The sequence below is a fragment of the Aythya marila genome, assembly GCF_965140915.1.
Source record: "Aythya marila genome assembly, contig: HAP1_HAP1_SCAFFOLD_337, whole genome shotgun sequence".
Lineage (NCBI taxonomy): Eukaryota > Metazoa > Chordata > Aves > Anseriformes > Anatidae > Aythya > Aythya marila.
The window spans coordinates 78,033-96,533 of record NW_028136741.1 but is presented as its reverse complement, the minus strand read 5'-3'; the positions used below and the strand labels follow the sequence as shown (position 1 = coordinate 96,533).

The 18,501-nt window shown below is 42.8% G+C and overlaps 1 long non-coding RNA gene and 1 pseudogene across 2 annotated transcripts; both read right to left on the bottom strand.

Moving 5' to 3' along the window:
• Window positions 1–2,434: 2,434 nt before the first annotated feature.
• On the bottom strand, window positions 2,435–4,799 carry LOC309891471. The gene is made up of 3 exons (XR_014319513.1): window positions 4,661–4,799; window positions 3,554–3,600; window positions 2,435–2,555 (listed from the first exon to the last, which is right to left on the bottom strand). It is a non-coding gene; the product is annotated as an uncharacterized lncRNA (long non-coding RNA).
• Window positions 4,800–8,412: 3,613 nt separating this feature from the next.
• On the bottom strand, window positions 8,413–17,833 carry LOC309891474 (ATPase family AAA domain-containing protein 2-like; annotated as a pseudogene). Its single transcript has 5 exons — window positions 17,823–17,833; window positions 14,608–14,767; window positions 13,650–13,741; window positions 12,908–13,222; window positions 8,413–8,423 (listed from the first exon to the last, which is right to left on the bottom strand). The product of its transcript is annotated as an ATPase family AAA domain-containing protein 2-like (transcript).
• Between the last annotated feature and the right edge of the window lie 668 nt (window positions 17,834–18,501).

Below are 18,501 nucleotides of genomic sequence, written 5' to 3'. Positions count from 1 at the left end.
GTATAGCTAAAACTCACGCCAGTCTGCTCACGCACAATAAGTAGTAAGATTTAAGGACTGTTTTCATCAGCTTCTTCCTTACTAACATCCTTCTTATGTTTTAGATATGCTGTAGTTAAATCAACACTAAGTTACTACTTGTGGAGTAATTGCCTTAAGCGACTAGGCATCATAAGCACACCTCCATTCCAAAAGCACCCCGCCTCCAAGGTGCAACCACCCCTCACTGAGCACGCCCTCGGAATTTCTCACAGTCTGTACCTTTAAACGCAAGTGAGATCATTTCTACCAAGCACAACCAAGATATGCACGACTAGAGTCACTCAAGCTCCACCTTAAAGATAGAAAATAATACCAATTGGTTTAAGAGAAAGGGGATGTTAGGGAAGATACTATCAGGAAGGATTCCTTCTGACATCACTCGACAGGCTGAGCCTCTCACTCCCCCACCCCCACTCCATTGGGACGCCGTGGGGTAAGATCTGAACGCTTGCTTATACCAGGCGTCTCTGTGGAATCTTAGAAATCTCTAGAGTTTTGATGCTTTTTAATGTCTTAATACCTAGGCTGTGTGCCTGTGCATTTCATGCATGCTAGCTTGCTTTTGCAGACAGTGAATTTATCACTGACAATCCAAAGAACCTGTGTACCTGTCGCCGTAAGAAATTGCACTTAATTGCATTCTTCCTAGCTGTGAGAGTTCTCCTTGAACGCGACTAGAGCGAGGCCGTACTGCGTTGTTGGTGAATCCGTGACCGTGATAGTTCAGCACCCTGAATCCGACGGGACCCATGACGGTCAATCGGCTACACCCCTTAACGCGACACTACTAGAGGAAGAAGATGACAGGGCTTGCATGCACTGCATTAGGCTTTGCATGTGAAAACACCCCCAAATAATTTCACGTGCATTTAACGTTTTTAAAGGGAAAAAAACAGGAAGGTGTAGTCTCTCTGTAAGCTACAGCCCTACATAGTTAAGGCATCAGCATTCATTCCTTTGCTTGATAGCAAAGTATGAACATACAGAAGAGTTAAATATTTTCTTTGCATTCTTAAAGGCGATTTTTCAGACTTGGGCTTCAGTTGTTGGAGTTGAAGAGATCAGTAGACATCCTTACTTTTACGTTAAGACCAAAATCTTTATCTAAGATTGTGTTATCTAACGCAACTAAACTCCCACCCCCATGGTTTTTTTGTAACTTCGGAACGATCTTGCTGCAGTCCTACTCCGATGGTCTTTCAGTAACATGCAGACTGCCGTGGCAGATTCTGTTACAGTGCTTTTCTATTGACAGTGTGCATAACACTCAAGGTAAAGCCCCTCATTTCGCAGTGGGGACATAAAGTGTTTCTTTGGACCCTGCTGCTTCTGTTAGTACTCATTTTTTCACAAACTTGTTGAACCTGAGCCGTGCCTACTGAGCCAACGAATGCTTTGATGACACAGTATTTGTTCAAAGCAGTTTTGCTTCTTGGAGCTACAGAAGCAGCTCTGGCTACGTGATAGGGAATTGTGCTGCATTGGCAAAACCAGACTTAGCTACAGACTTACAACACTTGCTAACTTGATCTATTTCAAATCTCATTTTAACTTTAAAGGACAATCAGTTTTGTGGCTCCTGTCTTACTAATTTGCCTTGTTTTGCATGGAAGGGCAGCCTGTGAATGTTTTGCTTTATTGCATGCTTCAAAAAAAAAAGGCTGAGGAAGAGACTGGAGGAACCTTTTCTATTCTATGGACTTTCCACCGAGAGTGTGGAATTGCAGGCTACTTGGATGAATGTTCGAATATGAGTAAGGGAGCAGACCTCAGCCAAAGGAGGTGGAATCCTTGCTTAATAGTAAGTATCAGTGTGGGGACATCTTTGCTTAACGGGAGCCATTTAAACTCTTCATAGAAACAAAATAAGCTGGACATCTTATGCTTGGAAAGCAGTATGGTTACACAGCTGCTAACATAATGACTTGAGTCTTCTGCTCTGCAACTTCAGGTTTTGTTTTCAAGCAGTGCATACATCAGTTTAAGCTTTGGACAAGGATATTTGCAATGCAAATAGTGATAAACCAGAATCAGCGGTGCTGACGAGTGTAATGGTGAAATGCAGCAAATCAAGTATTCCTGGAGAAATGTGAGATTACAAAACTAGTAAGCCATGAAGCACTTTTGTTGTTGTTGTTGTTTTTTAAATCAATTCTTATATGCTGAAATAGCACCTTCAAGAAAATCTGTTTATCTAGTCAGGTAACGGTGTCTCCCTGTAAACATGAAGGAAATGCCAGGAGCAGCCATAACTCTTTGCTGTCAAAATAAAGAGCAAGTCGAGGCCAACATCATGCCATAGTGCAAAGGCTTGCTAAGAAAGATCATTCTAAGAGGTCTGCAAGAAAAGATGACTTACTTTGTCATAAGTTTGTCAAATAGAATGGATGAGTTAGTAGTCGAGTACCGACTGTGTCCGACTCTACAGCTGCGGCGCAGCTCCAAGTCCCTGTTTTCTCCGTGGACTCGTCTCACAGTTTTTGCACCAGCTCTGCTCCTCAATGTTCTGGTGACTGAAACGCAGAAACAAAGTATTTTGAAACAGTGAAGATGGGATTCTCCTTATTTCACCGTTGCTCTTGTAAAATGTAAACAGACAAACAAAAAAGGCACCCTGAAGTGGATTGATTTTTCTTTACATTTCAGATCAGAAGTTGTTGTCACAACCACTGCATTCCACTTCTTTATCGCTCTGCACGTTTAAACTGTCTACTTAAAACTGGGACCTGTGGGGAAATTTTTAAAGAGACTGAAAGCTAGCCAGACAAAAACAAACGTGCAACTTTTGTTCCATGCAGGAGGGAAATCTACTCCAGTTATTTCTGTCTTGGAAAAGTGAGAACAATCAACACCTTTCTCTAAGGTGTTTTCACTCCATTCATGTCAAACTGTATCTAACAGTGCTCAAAACAAACACTATGACATTGCAAGCCTCTTCCTAAGAGGTGTATGTTTGATTACTCTGTTTATGCATGCAGCACTTCCATTTCCTGCATTAGGATCTAACAGCTCAAGGAGGGAAGAATCGTTTCAAGAGAAACACCCAAACACCAGATAACTCAAACTCGTGCTTTTTAGAAAAAAGCCTGCCCATTGTTTACCATACAGCACCCTTTGGCACAGGTTTGTTGCTTGCACTGTCATTAAAAGAGACAAGAGGACAAGGGGAAGGAAAGAGCTACACCACTGTGCTGGTAGGATCACAGCTAAGGTTTACTTTTGTGCTTGCCAGCTATAAAACTAAGTTTGAACTTATCAAGTATTGATTTACTTTGCACAATTAGAACAGTTTGCTTTGTGCCTACCAAGCTGCAATTCACACTGCTCCCTCCCCAAGGAATTCATAAAATCTCCTATTTGCACCTACCTCTCTTCACAGAAAAGTCACTGAGGAGTGAATTCAGCTGACTACAGAAGGCTTTGGGGCCAAATGAAAGCGATGGAGTGACCAAGTGCCATCCTCTTCAGTAACCAGCGTAAATAGGTATCCCGGGGACTTACAGCCACTTACCTGTGTTATATTCTTTTTTTCGTTCCAATTTTGGCTTTCTCAACTGCCTACATTAAGAAAGAGGACAGGGCAGAGAAGGGAGAAAAGACTTGTTGTATTAGACCCATCAAGGATGGGAAATTTCACCATGTTTACAAGCCAGTGCTCCATGGTATACAAAGAGAAGCCTGTAGGCCTCACGCAGGATCCACATCCCAAGTCTGTTGCGTGCCATATACACGCGGTTCTGTATGTACCCACATTTCCTAGCTTGCTCGTGTTGAATTCTCAAAATTATGAGCAATAGCACCCAAGTGGAAAAGATACATGTCCTGGTTTCAATTAGGACAGAGTTAGTTCTCCTCCTAGGAGTGGGTAGGTTGCTATGTTTTGGCTTAGAATGTGTGAAAGGATGTTTAGAAGAGTGCTGATACCACCCCGATGTTTCAATTGCTGCAGAGCAGTACTTACAACAAGCCAAGGACCTTTCAGTGTCTCACTGTCCTACTGGCGATCAGAATCGGCGCACAGCAACAGCTGCGAGGGGACAGACTCAGGATGGCCGACCCCAACTGGCCAAAGAATTCTATGCCTTATGGCAACACGCTGCACCATGGATAGGGCGGGGCAGCCGGGCTGCTAGGGGTTACGCTGGGCACTGGTCAGCGGGTAGTGAGCAACTGCATTGTACATCACTTGTTTTGTACACATTACTAGTAGCAGTACTATCATCATCATCATCATCATCATTATTATTTTCCTGTCTTAATAAACTGTCTTTATCTCAACTCGTGGGCTTCACTTTCCCATTTCTCTCCCCCGTTCCAGAGAGGGAGGTGGGAGGGTTGCAGAAGGGCTGTGTGGTGTTTAGCTGCCGGCCGGGCTAAACCACAAGAACACCTCAAAGGGGTTGGGAAAAAAAAAAAAACAGTTTTTTTTAGAAAAGCGGGAGACTTTCACTGAGAAGAGGGACTCTAGTTTTAAGGTACTGGTACGCCATCAGCATGCTCACAGGCCTCTGCTGATTTTAGCCGGAGGTTTATCAGGCCACAACTCACTGCACATGCTTTCTCTCTTGCTTTTCAATCTACAAATCGAACAGAGATTGAACATATAGAAATACAGTACCTTGAAAAGCATCTTCTCTTGACATTTCCCCTCAGTATCGCCATACTTTCTTCAAAGCTGGAGACTGAACACCGCAGGATGCTTTTGCTCATTGATCTTAAACGGTGTCCGTTGAAACATTCAATACTGGGAGAAGAATAATCCTAGGGAAAGAAGGAAACAAGAATATATTTATGTGAACCACGTAGATTCAGATAAAGAAATTCTGCCTCACGCAAGTTTAATTGACCCTCCTGACTTGGTAGTGGGGCAACTAATGGCAGGCAGACACTGAAACGCTGCTGTGCTCAAGAAAAACCTGGAGAGAAAAAAAAAAAAAAAAAAAAAAAAAAGCTTTCAAAACTAAAGCTTCCCTCTCCCCACCATTTTCTTGTGGATAACTTAAGCTTAATATCCTTGGCAAAAAGATATTGCAGCAAAACCTTTCACATAAACTTAGTGTTTCGTGAAAAACAACAACAAAAACTTTAAATTCAATTGGAATTTTTTTCAATAAATTCAATTGGAATTTAAATTCAAAACTTTAAATTCAATTGAATTTAAATTAAAAAAAATAAACTAATTAATTTAAATTAAAAAAAATTAAATTCAATTGACTGTTCAGAGGAACAGTCAAGCTTGACATTATACATCCTAGAATTAAAATCTAGTTTGAGTTTTTCTCCCATCTCCAGACCTTGCTAAAGATGCTTATTAGGAGCTCTGTCAAAAAAAGTGTAAGGCTTGTTATATCAAAGCTTTGAACCCTTCTTACTGCCCTTGACCTTCTTCACATTGCTGCTCCTACAAGGGTGAGTACTATCATTTTTAGTACGGGAGGGAAGCTGTGATATCCTTGAGTGGGGGGTCGTTCTGTTTACAAAATGAAGTTCCAGTAAGAGTACATCAAATGAACCAACTTTCTTTGAACTTTAATTCATCACTATATTGAATGAATGACCTCTGGATTTCTCTCTCCCATTTGGAAGTCAATTTGAAAACAAACTACCTCTGCCATAAAGAGCCAGGCATCAGAGACACCCGTTGCGCCTCAAGAACAGAGAAGGTATGAACGACAAGAGCAGCTGAATAAAATGCAACTTGCCATTAGAAATGGGTGTACTGGCATCTACAGGTGCCGCTGGCACCTCCTCATTTTCATTACTCTCTTCATCTGGTTTCTCGTCTTCAGTAGCAGGGTTCTGCTGTGGTGACTTGGAGCTGTCGCATGGAGCCACGCTGCAGAGGTGTGACCTTGCAAGAAAGAATAGATACCAAAGATCTTCGTCGTGCATTTTTAGTTACAAATGCAGAGACAAGTCTTCAAATCCTTAGCGTTAAAGCACGTACCTCTTTTCTCACGAGATTCTTTAATTTGTTCACAAAGTCGTCCAAACTCTGTATCCGTTTCGTTCCTCACCATTGAATATGCAGTGTCTTGCAAAACATAGGCGCTGTGACGATCTGAAATTTTACAGACTTTAACTGAATGTTGTCTACCAACCAATGAAACTGTTTTGATCACAGAAAAAAATTGCTTTCTTCATAGGTTGGTTCCGAAAGGTTCTCTCAGTGAATATTTTCAGCATAACATCGAAGTTAATTAAAACAAAAGCACTAGTTCCTTGGGAACACTTATATCACAATTCCATGCCCAAGTAGCAAAATGATAAAATATTTACAGTCTGGACGTCCAAAATCATCTAATCCATCCGAAGTCTATTGTCCGCACACAGCATTTCTCCATCTATACGTTTGACAGATTTTTTAAACTAGGGCTAAAAAGCACATCCTCACCTGTAGATCTTTGATCCGGGTAGTACTCTAAGGCATTGTTACAGATTAGATTGATGTCCTTCAGCTAGTCTCCTGCAGCGAGGTACTGGCACGAGTCAATTTGAGTCAGAACTGTTGAAAGATCCATCGGCTCTTTAATCCTTGTGGCATAGTCAGGTACCTGCAGATCAAATACAAGCATTCAGAGGTTTTCATAACCTTGCACACTGTCTACTAAAATTATTCTGAAAACTTTAAATAAACGACTTCCTAAAAACCCTGAACATTTGCGATGCATCAGAAGACGCTGAAATTAACCAGTTTGCTTCTCAAAAATGGAAGGGCTCTTTCATTTTTCATTAGAGCGGCTAGGAGAGGACAACAAGAAGTAGGGAGGTCAGAAGCATGTGCATGGTAGAGAAGAAACACTGAGGGTGGGAGATTAATTTCACTTTGCTTCAGAAAATCACAACAGTGAAAGCTGAGCAAGCCATCCGGCATTCTCTTCGTTGTCGACATTGAGGAAAAGGTGCATGAATTGCACCTGTGAAGTACCTATTGCAGGCATCTACTTTAGAATGAGATAACTGGGCCCTGAGGTGCTCATTTCTTCCCTCAGACCAGAAGAGGAGACTAATGACCAGTTCAGATGAGGACATATGTATCTGTCTAGATTTTTCACAGCTCAAGAACCTAGGAGAAAAGGGGAAGAAAAGCCAGTGGATGCCCACAAGAAGAGGACTTTGCTGATCCGCAGGTATATTCAAGTTACATCTGTCTTTGAAATATACGCCCCTAGTTTAGGCTTATCTCATAAATTAAGGAGAAAAAGGCATCTAAGCAGCCAATTGGAGGAAAAAGAAAACACACTGCACTTACGGTTGATTCCTATTGAGGAGTTCCAGATGAAACAGAGAACAGGATCTCAAAACTTATTTTTACAAACTGCTGCTCTTATTCCTGTTCCCACAGGAACTGACAGTCCAAGAAAGGGCTTCAGACTTCATTAAAGTAGTCCTGTAAATACTGTTTGTAATTATAAGGAAAGATCTCTGTGCTTTTCAGTGCTGTGACACGCCTACATATCAAAGCCTTTTCACGAGCAAACTGTGTTGGCATTTGGACTGGCTTTTTAGAATGAAACCAGGGCTTTCAGCGAATAATCCCATAAGACACATTTGAGAGTCAGCAGAAGTAAAAGCACTGCCTCTGCTTCTTGCAAAATCCTTACAGTGCAGCCCTAAAAACAAAGTTGAACCTCACCCAAAACGCTGAGAAATACGAACACTGAGAAGTTACAGACACACACAGATCAGCACTACTTTACCTTCTGTGGGTCAACGGGCTTTGCAAATTCCCTGAAATGTCTGTCAGTGGCAAGTCTGTGAGTAACGTCCCTCAAGAAAATTCTAAGGTCACGCAAGGTATCCTCCTCTTCCTCCTCCAACATCCCTACTTTTGTGGGGATCACTCTTGTGGCTTCTGAGGCTCAGCTGGTGGTGCTACAGGCACGACTTCCAATGTCCAATCAACTTCAATTCATCAGGAAAAATTAGCCAATTTACAGTACTCAAATACAAGCATATGACAAATTACTGACAGAAAATGACCACCAAAGCAAAGCCCAAAGAGCTAGTAACTTCGATAGGAAAGTTTTAGATGTACTTCTCATATCCTCCTCACCTCTTTTCTTTACAGGAGGCTTAGCCACTTCATTTAGAATTAGGTCCTCAAAAAAAGATGCTCTCTCTGCCCTACCAGGCAACTCAATATTGCACACTTCTCCAAATTCCTTATTAAATAATTTTTGGATCTAAAGCAGAAGGACGAGAGACATTTCAGATTTAAGGCCACAAAAAACTCATCTTCTATTCCAAAAAGACGAGTACCTTTTCAAATTAATAATAACCTGAAGAACACAAACTGAAAAAAGTTATCTTCCTGGCCTTAAAAGGCTACATTTTCACAGGCTGGCACGGCAAATTCAAATATCACCTTTAAGAATCACCTATAGAATTAATGCTCGGTGAAGGGATTGTACGCTACACTGATAAAGTAATGGCTTTCACCACATCCAACAGCGCCTCCTTTGTATTTACTTGCCTTGCTGCAGCCCTTACTTAGAACCTTTATGGCTATAGAGGGAAGAGAAAGGCTTCAGCAGACAAGTGAGGGCTTTTTGCTGAGTTTTTATTTCTCTCCCAAAAGGTGTCTGAAGTAGCTAGTACCTCTACGTCTTCCTCCATTTTCAAGTTCTAGTATTAAAAGGTAGGTAAGGAATTTCACTACTTATTTTAGAAGGAATTTACAGCCTGTACAAAAACTTCTGTGGGAACTCAAGCACTTTCAAAGCAGTTGATAATAAACACGTCTAGGTAAGACCCGTTCTCTTCCCCCAATGACTGAGACCAAATCATCAGAATGACAACAGCGTGGTCCTGTTTTGGGCACCTTCCCTTAATGTAAACTCTCAGAAGTCAATGAAGTTCTGCACGTACTTTTACTACACTTTATTTAGGACTACAACTAGAATTCGATTCCAAAGTTACTTTAGCAGAAATTGGAACTCAGCTTTCCAGCTTGGAAAGCTTTGGCCTATATGAAGAAAGAAACTGATTTATTTATTTTTTTTTTTAATCAAAGTGTTTCAATTCTCTACTAAATTGCATTATTAGCAGTTTACCCAACATAGCATGGAATGGCAGACTGTCAGAAGAAATCTCTTCAGTAAAAACATCCTCTTGTCATTTCAAGCACTTCATATTCTTGACTGAACCACTTTGTAGCCACCAGAATTATTGTATTAATTTATTATTTGCATGTGTGAGAAGGGGGTGAAAGTCACTTGCTTGATTCAGAAAAAACCTGAAGCAGATGCTTTCACAGTATTCTTTTTCTCTAAGCAAATTTTAAGTGATTTGTTAGGGTGCCTGAGTAATAACAGCATGCATTTAAGAAAGCACAGCATTTTGATGCTGAAAGCATATATAAATTACAAGACACTGAAGAAATAGTAAGAAAAGTATTGACAAATACCTCTTCTGGGAGATCTGAGTGACGTACATCAGACGTAGCAAGCAGCAAAACTGGCGAAAATGCTGGAATGTTACGTAGTAGAGTTAGAAAAGTAAGTTTCAAGGCAGGTCCAGCGTTGTCCCACCATAAATGGATATCTGGGACATAAATTGTGCTTGGTGCTGTCTTCTGAGCATTTCGGATCAGCTAGTGAAAAGGAAAGCTTGGGTAAGAAAACTAAAACACGTACAAGAACCTCTTAATACATAGCTACATAGCCATCTGACTGCCCCATGAAATGAAACTGCGTGAACAGAGTGGCAAGCATCCTTTCACATAAGGAATTTCTCTGTGCACCCTTTCAGATTATCAGTATTCGGAGAACTCTAGTCAGAAGATGGGAAGGATATATTCAGGCAGTGGCTAGACACCGTAGCTATATGGCCACAGCCACAATCATCGCATAACAAAGAAAGGAAATGTCCCTCTTAAGGGACACATCAGTATTCAGTCGTGTAACATGTCTGTCCTTACTTGTATGGCTCTCAAATGTTTCCACTAAAGGTAAAAATATTTTAAGGTAGTGATGCCAAACAAGAAAATGGATTTCCTGCCTAAAAGTAAAAACACCAAATCTGTTCATTTTTTCTAGTTAAAACCACATCACCGTGCAAATGAAGTGTTTTCTGAATGTTAATGCTTTTATTGCACATACTGCAACAGCACAAGTTGTGTATGTCCGTGCGAAAACAAAATAAACAGAAGCCCCAAACCTTGGTTGCCTTACTAATATAATTTAGAAGAAGGCTACAAAAAGTAGCCGACATGCAGTCTGATACAGAGCCATCTACTGGGAGCACACAGTCTTAGGAGGCAATGAGAACTACTTTCTGGATCCCAGTGACATGAGCAGCATTTCTTTCCACAAAGAGATGTTTATTAGCAACACCGCCCAGCTTCCTGAGCTGCTAGCAACAGCCTCACTGTAAAACTGGGTATGGAAAATGTCGACATGTACAACATCCAGATTGTTTGTGGTGCTGTCTAAAAGAAAAGGGGATTTTCAGACAGAAGCAAACATCCCAGCACATTAAAACAAGGCCACCTCCATTACCAATGAATTTTGCTCACCTTACTTGCAACTCCATTGATCCTTTACATACAGTCAGTGAATCCGATGAGAAGAAAAAGAAAAAAGGTACCTGTCCACAGATTTCTTCTGGCGATGCAACGTTTGTAAGCAGAACAGAAAGGTCCAGGGTGTGAACGGGAAATTTCTCCAAAGCGTGCAACACCGCGGGTGCCACGTAAGAAACCTGGCCGTACCCTTCTTTTTTACTATTAGCAGACGGGGCTGGCATGATGTTGGTTCACAGAAAGCACTCCTAGAACAGGAGTTAAGAAAACAAGTTTATAAATGAGGTGCTGAATAGACACACAGATGTTCCAAGTAATTTTCCTATAGACTTTCTTTTCCCTCCCCAAATAATCCAAATGGCAGCGGTACATTAAATACATGTAAGATTTCCACTTAAGTTATTCAGTCATTCCAATTGTTTCACCTTCTTCCCTTGTGTTTCCTATTCTTTACTAAACCAAGACTGCAAATTAATATCCCTGCAATCTTGCTTTACTTTATTATAAATTTATTATTTATTATATATTTATTATTTACTTTATTATAAATTTATTTTTATTTAAAAATAAATTGGTGAGGAGCATTTGTTTCCCCACTACAATCAGGCTGTACCTCTGCTGGCTTAAATCAAAGATGCTAGAGACTTAGCCTTGCTCTAAAGCACAGAAAATCTTCTGGACAGCACAGCAATAGAAACTGAGAAAAATAACTGATCCAGCTGTGACAACATGATCTAACTTTCCAACTGTGGGCTTGCATGACTTCCATACTAAAATATCACAAGATTAACACAACTCGGTGGCTTAACAAATAAAGACACCATTCAATTTTCTCTCAAGGTGTTTTAACAAGCCCTTTCTCAGTTTTCTTTCTGCTACATAATTCACTACTGGTTTAACAATCCTGGAAAACAGAAGGGCAAAAGGTGGCAACACAAACCCATAAAGCTGGGGTATTTTTAGCTAAAAGGACAGACTGCACATTTATGTGGTCTTGAGTCTTTCAAAGAATGCCATGGATTAAGTCAACGTGTTCTGGTAGTCTACGGATCACTTTGGCTTACGAAGAGAAGCCTGGCCTTTTCAATTTGGTCATTCAGAGCAACTTCGTTACAACTTTAGTCCCTCCACCCTTTCTTCTTGTGAATACCAAGCACCCCTTCAACACACAAACTTGATGTTGCCCCTTCCTCTACCACCCCTCGCACTTTTAACAGCTGGAACTGTTTACAAAGACTCAGCAGACCTGAGAATTTAAATGTAACAGGGATCTATCTTTCTTTACCTGCTGAAACAGAGGCATTTTTTCTCTGGTCCGTCAGGCATTCCATCTTTTAATTCATCTCCAGAAACCAAGGATGCATCGTCATCACTGTCAAACATATCATCTTGTAAAATAGGATTGAAATGCTCTGAAAGGCAAAAGAGGTTTGTTAACTTTCCTGAATAGCCTTTGTCTCTTTCTCTTCCATTAATACAGCTTCTAAATCAGTGCCAAAACCCTTTCTTCATTTGAGAGCACACACTGAAAGCTATTTCCTAGAGTTCAGCCCACCACAGATCTAAGGAGATGGAACAAGGCCCTACAAAGCTGTACTAAGTCCCACTGATGTGTACGTATAAGGTACGCTACTCTTGGTGATTTTTTTCTCCCCCTTAGAATAAAGGAGATTACGAACAATTTCTGCAGTTGCTAAATAGCTAAAATAAAACAAAAACAAACAAGACCATTTCTTTCTGGAGGAGGTTCTCACAATGAAAGCATGGGGATAAAGGATGTGATGGCCACAGAATTCCATTCATCTAGTAAATATCAATGCTAATTGATCTCACGTGTATAGTACGATCCACAAACATTTAAATTAGGAGACTGGTTAAAAATGATGATAGCTAAAACAATATTTAGCTTAGACCAGTTATACTTGTATCCTGGTCCTGACATTCTTCAGAAAGGAATTAGAAACATTGACCTAGAAATGCTTCCCCTCCAAAGATCTGAGTTTTGATTTTTTAAAGAAAAATAGGTGCCTTATACTTCAAACCTCAAGTCAACCTCTACAAATGCTAATCATCTTAGCTGCCCTCAGAAGCAGGATGCTTCAGTAGAGAACGCATCATCCTTTACTGTGTTTTGAGTCATTCAGAGCTTCCATTTGGCATTTCAGTTTCGAATCCACAATAAAACCTATGCGTTGTATTCCAGACTTGCCCAAAAAAAAGACATGCACATGGAAATAATAAAATTCTACCACCATTATGTCTGAAAGGTTTAAGTTGATTGCACAAACCGCAAGTTTTTGCTTTAGCAGAATTATAAAGAAGTGGATGCTGTGGTTATACCTTGCTGTCGGTCCTTCTTTAGCGCAAGCTGTGCATGCGGGAAGATCTTCTGCACAACTTGTAAAATATTCTCTACTGATCTTTTAAAAAGTGGCTTGAAAATGGGTGATAGTGCTTATACGGGTGAAGCCTTGATCCGGTTTGAAGCTGGAACAACCTTCTTCATAGCCATGAAAAAGTCCTTTGCTTTTATTTTAATAGAATTAACGTCTAGTAGCAACTTCTCCCTACTTGCATAAATCTGAGGATAGCATCGGCGTAGAGAGCACAGCACAGCTTCAGTACATAAAGATTTGATATCTGCACCACAGTATCCTAACAAACAAAAATCAAACGTTACATCGGTCAAGGCCCAGGTTTACAACATGCAACATTTAAAGAATTTGTAATGCCAAAACCAAACAGCTTAACAGGGAATTCAAAGTGCTACCGCTCTGCAGGGGTGTTTCATGTTGCTCACTGCCTGATATCCTGCGCTTATGCAGCTGAAGCAGACTCCTCATCAAAAACTATACTCTTGAGGAAGATGCCCCAGAACCATTTAATGTTCTCAGACAACAAGAGGAACGATAACAAAGAGTAAATAGATGAAAGCATCTCACTCTGATTGCTATGAAGGCGTGCCAGCTGCCTCGTTGACTAGTTGTGCAGCAAGGCACAAGAGCATGGGTACTGCCTGGTACAAGCTAAGGTTCTTTACAACTTGGTCACAAGCAAGAATCCGTTTCTGTTTCAGTCTTACCAATGCATTTCTCAGCTAGTTCATCAAGCAACATGTCCGGTGGCTGAGGGGTCCAGTCACAAGTATGAATCTTGAAAATTTCTTTTCCAACCCTGAAGCAAAATCATTGCATTTTAGCTTGTCCCAAGTTTTCCTTAAAAATACCAACAAGAAACAAACAAACCAAAAGGCAAACAAACAGACAACAAAAAACAAAACAGTCCTCCCTCAAAACCCCTCATCTATTAATACACTTTTCTTACTTGCTCAACTTTCAAGTATTTTACAGTTATTTAATATACACTCTGCATTGTCAACCAGGAAATTGAATATTTCTTATTTGTTATACTGAACTTTTTCTAGGAACCTACAGTGAAAGAAAAGGCATTTATAGCTTCAATAACAAGTTTCCAAACTACGAGACCTAAGGACCCAGAGGAAAATACTGTAATGAAAAATTTATCCAGAAACATTTCTTTGCTGTCCAAAAAACTTCTCTAAAACTTAGCAAGCTTTCATTGGGACAGTCTCATTACTTCATCACATTTGCTTTCCAGCCAGTAAATTCACAGAAAGCACTTCTGGCACAATGCTTCCAATTGCTACAATTACTATAAAGAAGAAAAGAATTATGACTCAAACTACTACCACTGATCCGGGGCACAATCAAATGCAAACACGTCCCCTATTCACTCATAAGTGAAGGATTGAGACCAAAAACACAACTTCATGATGAAAGCGCCCAAGTGGACTAAATAATTAAGCAAACAGGTACAACTTTGGGAATTAAAGGTTTGATTATAGAACTAACTACTTGGTGGTATCATCCTGACCATATATATCCAGTACCAGATTTGCCCTCCATGGAACAACGCAGTGTCTCCACGTGTCACTCTTTTGTTCAAGTTGTCAATTTTTTTTTTTTCCTATAAAGTTGGACTTTGCCATGGTAGCACTAACGTTGAATTTAAGTTCTCACCTCTTAATTTGGCAAGTTGAAGAGGAACTGTCTGCCAAAGCGTCCTGGTCTTCGTAAAGCAGGATCTATAGAATCCAGTCTGTTGGTAGCTCCGATTACCACGATCTCCCCTCTGTTATCTATGCCATCCATAAGCGTCTGAAGAGTTGAAACAATGGAACTAATAGAAAAATATAATTTTTACTTACTGGTTCAGTAAATTTTGATACATTCCACATGACTTTTTTGATGCCGGAATAACCTTCTTCCTAGTGGTCATTCAAAACTGGGAAAAAAATAGTCTACCAAGTCGGGGTTTTTTTGATTTGATAATAAATCTGCAGACTGTTAAGTCATCAAGCACTTCAAGACTGTTTGAAATAATCTCTACGTTAATATAAAAGGAGTACTGCACACTTCTGCTCAGGAAGAAAATCACGGAAAATGTCAACTTTGATTTTAGATGTTGAATTTGTTGCAGTGAGATCTTCCGCATCGCACGATTCTATTTGGATTTAAACCATATTATCTATGGAGAGACCAAGATTAGGACAAGAACAGCACAGAGTTCAGCATGAAGCCAATCAGGAGCTCAAGTTTGTATTCTTTGTATTCAACTTTACCCTTCTCTTGCTGGAAGGACCTGCTTTTTGACTCTCCTTCTCTTCACTAGGAGCATGTTCCCTCTTGCATTCGTAATGCTCTTTCTCAGTGGTTTTAGTCTTGTCCTTTGTATCTTGGCATCTCTCTGTAACAGCTGAGGAGGAAAGGTTTTTAGAGCTACATTCAGTGTCAGACTTGAGAGAGGAAGTTTGCCGCAATTTCTCACCTGGCTCACAAGACTCTTTGCCGGACAAAACGGTTTCTTTTGAAATGAGGTCACGTTGTTTTGATCTTCTTGGTTTCTCCTTGTCTCCACGGTCATCACATTGGTACTGGGCGAGGTATTCATCATTCCCAGGAGATTTCGGAGGGTCCACGACACTGCACAAAATAAAATCACATTTCTCACTTCTGCTGAAGGACATGAATATTAAGAGTAAAACCTTCCAACGTCGAACAAACAAACAAAAACCTCCGAACTACAGGAACCCTCGCAAAGATATGCCATTTAGAAACCTCTCCTGTGATTAGGACACCTTCTTCAGCTCCCAGAGAAAGTGCTTTTTCCCCTCTTGCTTCTGAAGCCATTGCACTAAAAAAGCAAACGCACCTGTCTCCCTCCACATGCTGCTCTGAATAAGAGCCAGAATATTCAAAGCCACTCTATTTGTTCTCCCCACATAGCCGAAAAAACACCAGTTGAAACAGTTTTCTACCTCTCTCCACGAATTTACATCCACATATCCTATGACTGCAAAAATAGAAGGCGGGGCTCAGGAGAAACAGCCAGTGCTGGAAATGAAAAAAAGCAGCCTGTTTCTTCAGAGTCTTAAACCTATGCTACTAGGAACAAAACAAAACAAAACAAAACAAAACAAGAGGAGAGGAGAACAACAGCGGGAAATTTACCTATTCTCCAGGTGTTCAATTGCAAAGCCTCCTCTGGAGGATCAACAGTTGTGAATTCAGTGTGCTTACGAGAAATCAGATCTACATCTGAACCACAACTACTTCAGTAGTATCACGAACTTCTGTTACTCTGAAGAAGCAGTCAGCACCGTTTCTATGTTAGGAAAGAGCTGAACAGAGTCTGTTACTCACATCAAGTAGTCAGGCAGGTTTCTTTAGGAAGGCTGGGTTTCACTAGAACATTACTAGCCTGTAAGCCTCATGGCATCACCTTCCACCTTGACTGCTGAACCTCCTTGCTCCCTACTATCTTCTTTGCCAAGATACAGCTGTCCACATTTACTTTTCCTACTTGGCTGGACTGAATTTAAGAAGATCTTGCATCTAAGAAAGGGAACAAAAGCTGCTGCCCAGCAGCGTCTGGCTCAGGGAGGAGTGAGAAAGCTCTGTGCAGTCCCCAAGGTCCGTGCAGCAGGAGGCAGGAGGTGCTCCAGGCTCACAGCAGCAGTTCCCCTGCGGCCTGTGCAGGGAGAGGCCCCTGGTGGAGCAGGCTGTGCCCCTGGTGGAGCAGGCTGTCCCCCTGCAGCCCATGGGTCCCCCGTGGAGCAGATCTCCACGCTGCAGCCCCCCTGCGGGTGGAGGAGCCCCCGGTGGAGCAGGTGGCTGTGGCCTGGAGGAGGCCGCGGCCTGTGGAGAGCCCCCGCAGGAGCAGGCCCCGGGCTGGACTGGAACAGGCTGTGCTGAGCCTGCTTTGCCCGTGACGCTCCTTGTGGAGTGATCTCCCTGTCCTTCTGGCAGCCCTTGAGCCCTTGCCAGCCTCTTTTCTCCCCTTGGCGTTGGAGGAGGGGCAGGGAGAGAGCGCTTGTGCTGGAGCTCGGCTGCCCAGCTGAGGAAAACCACCACGGCTCTGTCTTGCCGCTGCTGCAGCACGCTGGTAGCAGCCAGCACCGTCTGTTCTTCGAGCCTCAGCAAGCCCACAGCATCTTCCGTGAAGGGATCCCTTTCCTTCACGCCTGACAGGCGCCGCCTCCAGAGGCTGAGGGCTTGTGCCCCGTTTGCAAGCGCTTTCTCAGTGCCCCCTTCCCCAGAGACGGATCCCAGCTGCTTGGCTTCACTGCCCTCTGCTGCCAGGCTCCCGCAGCTGCTATCCCAGCAGCGCAGCGAACATGCGGATAGAAGGCTGCATCATCGTGAGTATCCGCACGTTCCCATGTTACATCTTTCATTTTCCCTCATTCACAATCGTGTTTTTTGGTCAAGAAAAGTTATCACAAGGAAAAAAAGAATTGTACTTCTCTAATAAGTAGTCTTTGTTGTCCGGCCAGTATCAGTAAAAATCCCTGCTCGCCGGTAACTAGAGCCCTTCATAGACCAGCGGGGGGCAGGGGAAAGGCCTCCTGCCCGGCCGGGCTCCCCTCTGCTGCCCTGAGGGGGAGCAGGCCGTGTCGCGGGCCCTGTGGGTCGGGGTGCCCTTAGGGGAGGGGGGGGGGGTGAAGGGCGCAGGGCCTGGAGGCAGGGATGGGGGCTGGGGTGTTCCCTCCCCCTGTACCAGCCCCTTCTGGGCCCTGTGAGACGTGGAGCTGCTGCCCGGGGTTAGGCCCAAGGTCTCCTGTCAGGCCCGGGGCCGCCCTTCCCCTCGCCCTGCCCTTCCCTCCCGCTCCTGAACCCTTCGTCAGGCCTTGCTGGGCCCTCTGTCCGGCTGTCTGTCTGTCCGTGCATCTGACCCTCTGGCCATCTGTCCCACCACCCTGCCCCGTCCCTGCCCTCTCCCTAAGGAAGCAAAGAGTCCCCGGGCTGCCTTCATGGGGGGGGTAGGGGGGAGAGGGGAGGTTCTGCTGAGAAAAAAATGAAAGATTTCCCCCTTAACGGGCGCCTTGCGAGTTCTTTCGAGTTCCAACCTTCTGCCTTCCTTCCGTAGCAGTGCCTCTAAGGGGTGCGCTGTAAGGCAGCCCTCATCTGGCGCGTTGCTCCTCCGTTCCCCCAAGGAACTGCCTTCAGGATCTGACTAACTCTGGATGCACCTGGTTGTCGCCTTAATTTCTCCTTTAGCTTGCTGAAAACAAGCCGGTTGGGTGACCTTTTGCGTTTCTCGCTTAAAATTTGGATCGAGGAGGTCTGTGTTTCCTTACGCTGATGTCCACGCTGAAGGTGCAGAAGGGTTCCGTGCTGTTGCTTGGGTCAGCCTTGTTGCCAGGTTTGGAATGTTTAGCCTACCGGTGCTTCGGTGCTGTTGGGCTGCACTCAGAGTGTGAGCTCTGGGCGTTATTTCTCAAATACTGCGTTATTTGAGCGTACAGACCCGAGATATTCTGCGGAGAGGTGATTTAAGGCACGTCAGAACCACCGCTGCGGCGTGTGCCAGCGTCGGACGCCCGTTCGAGTGATCGGGCGGAGCAGGTGAGT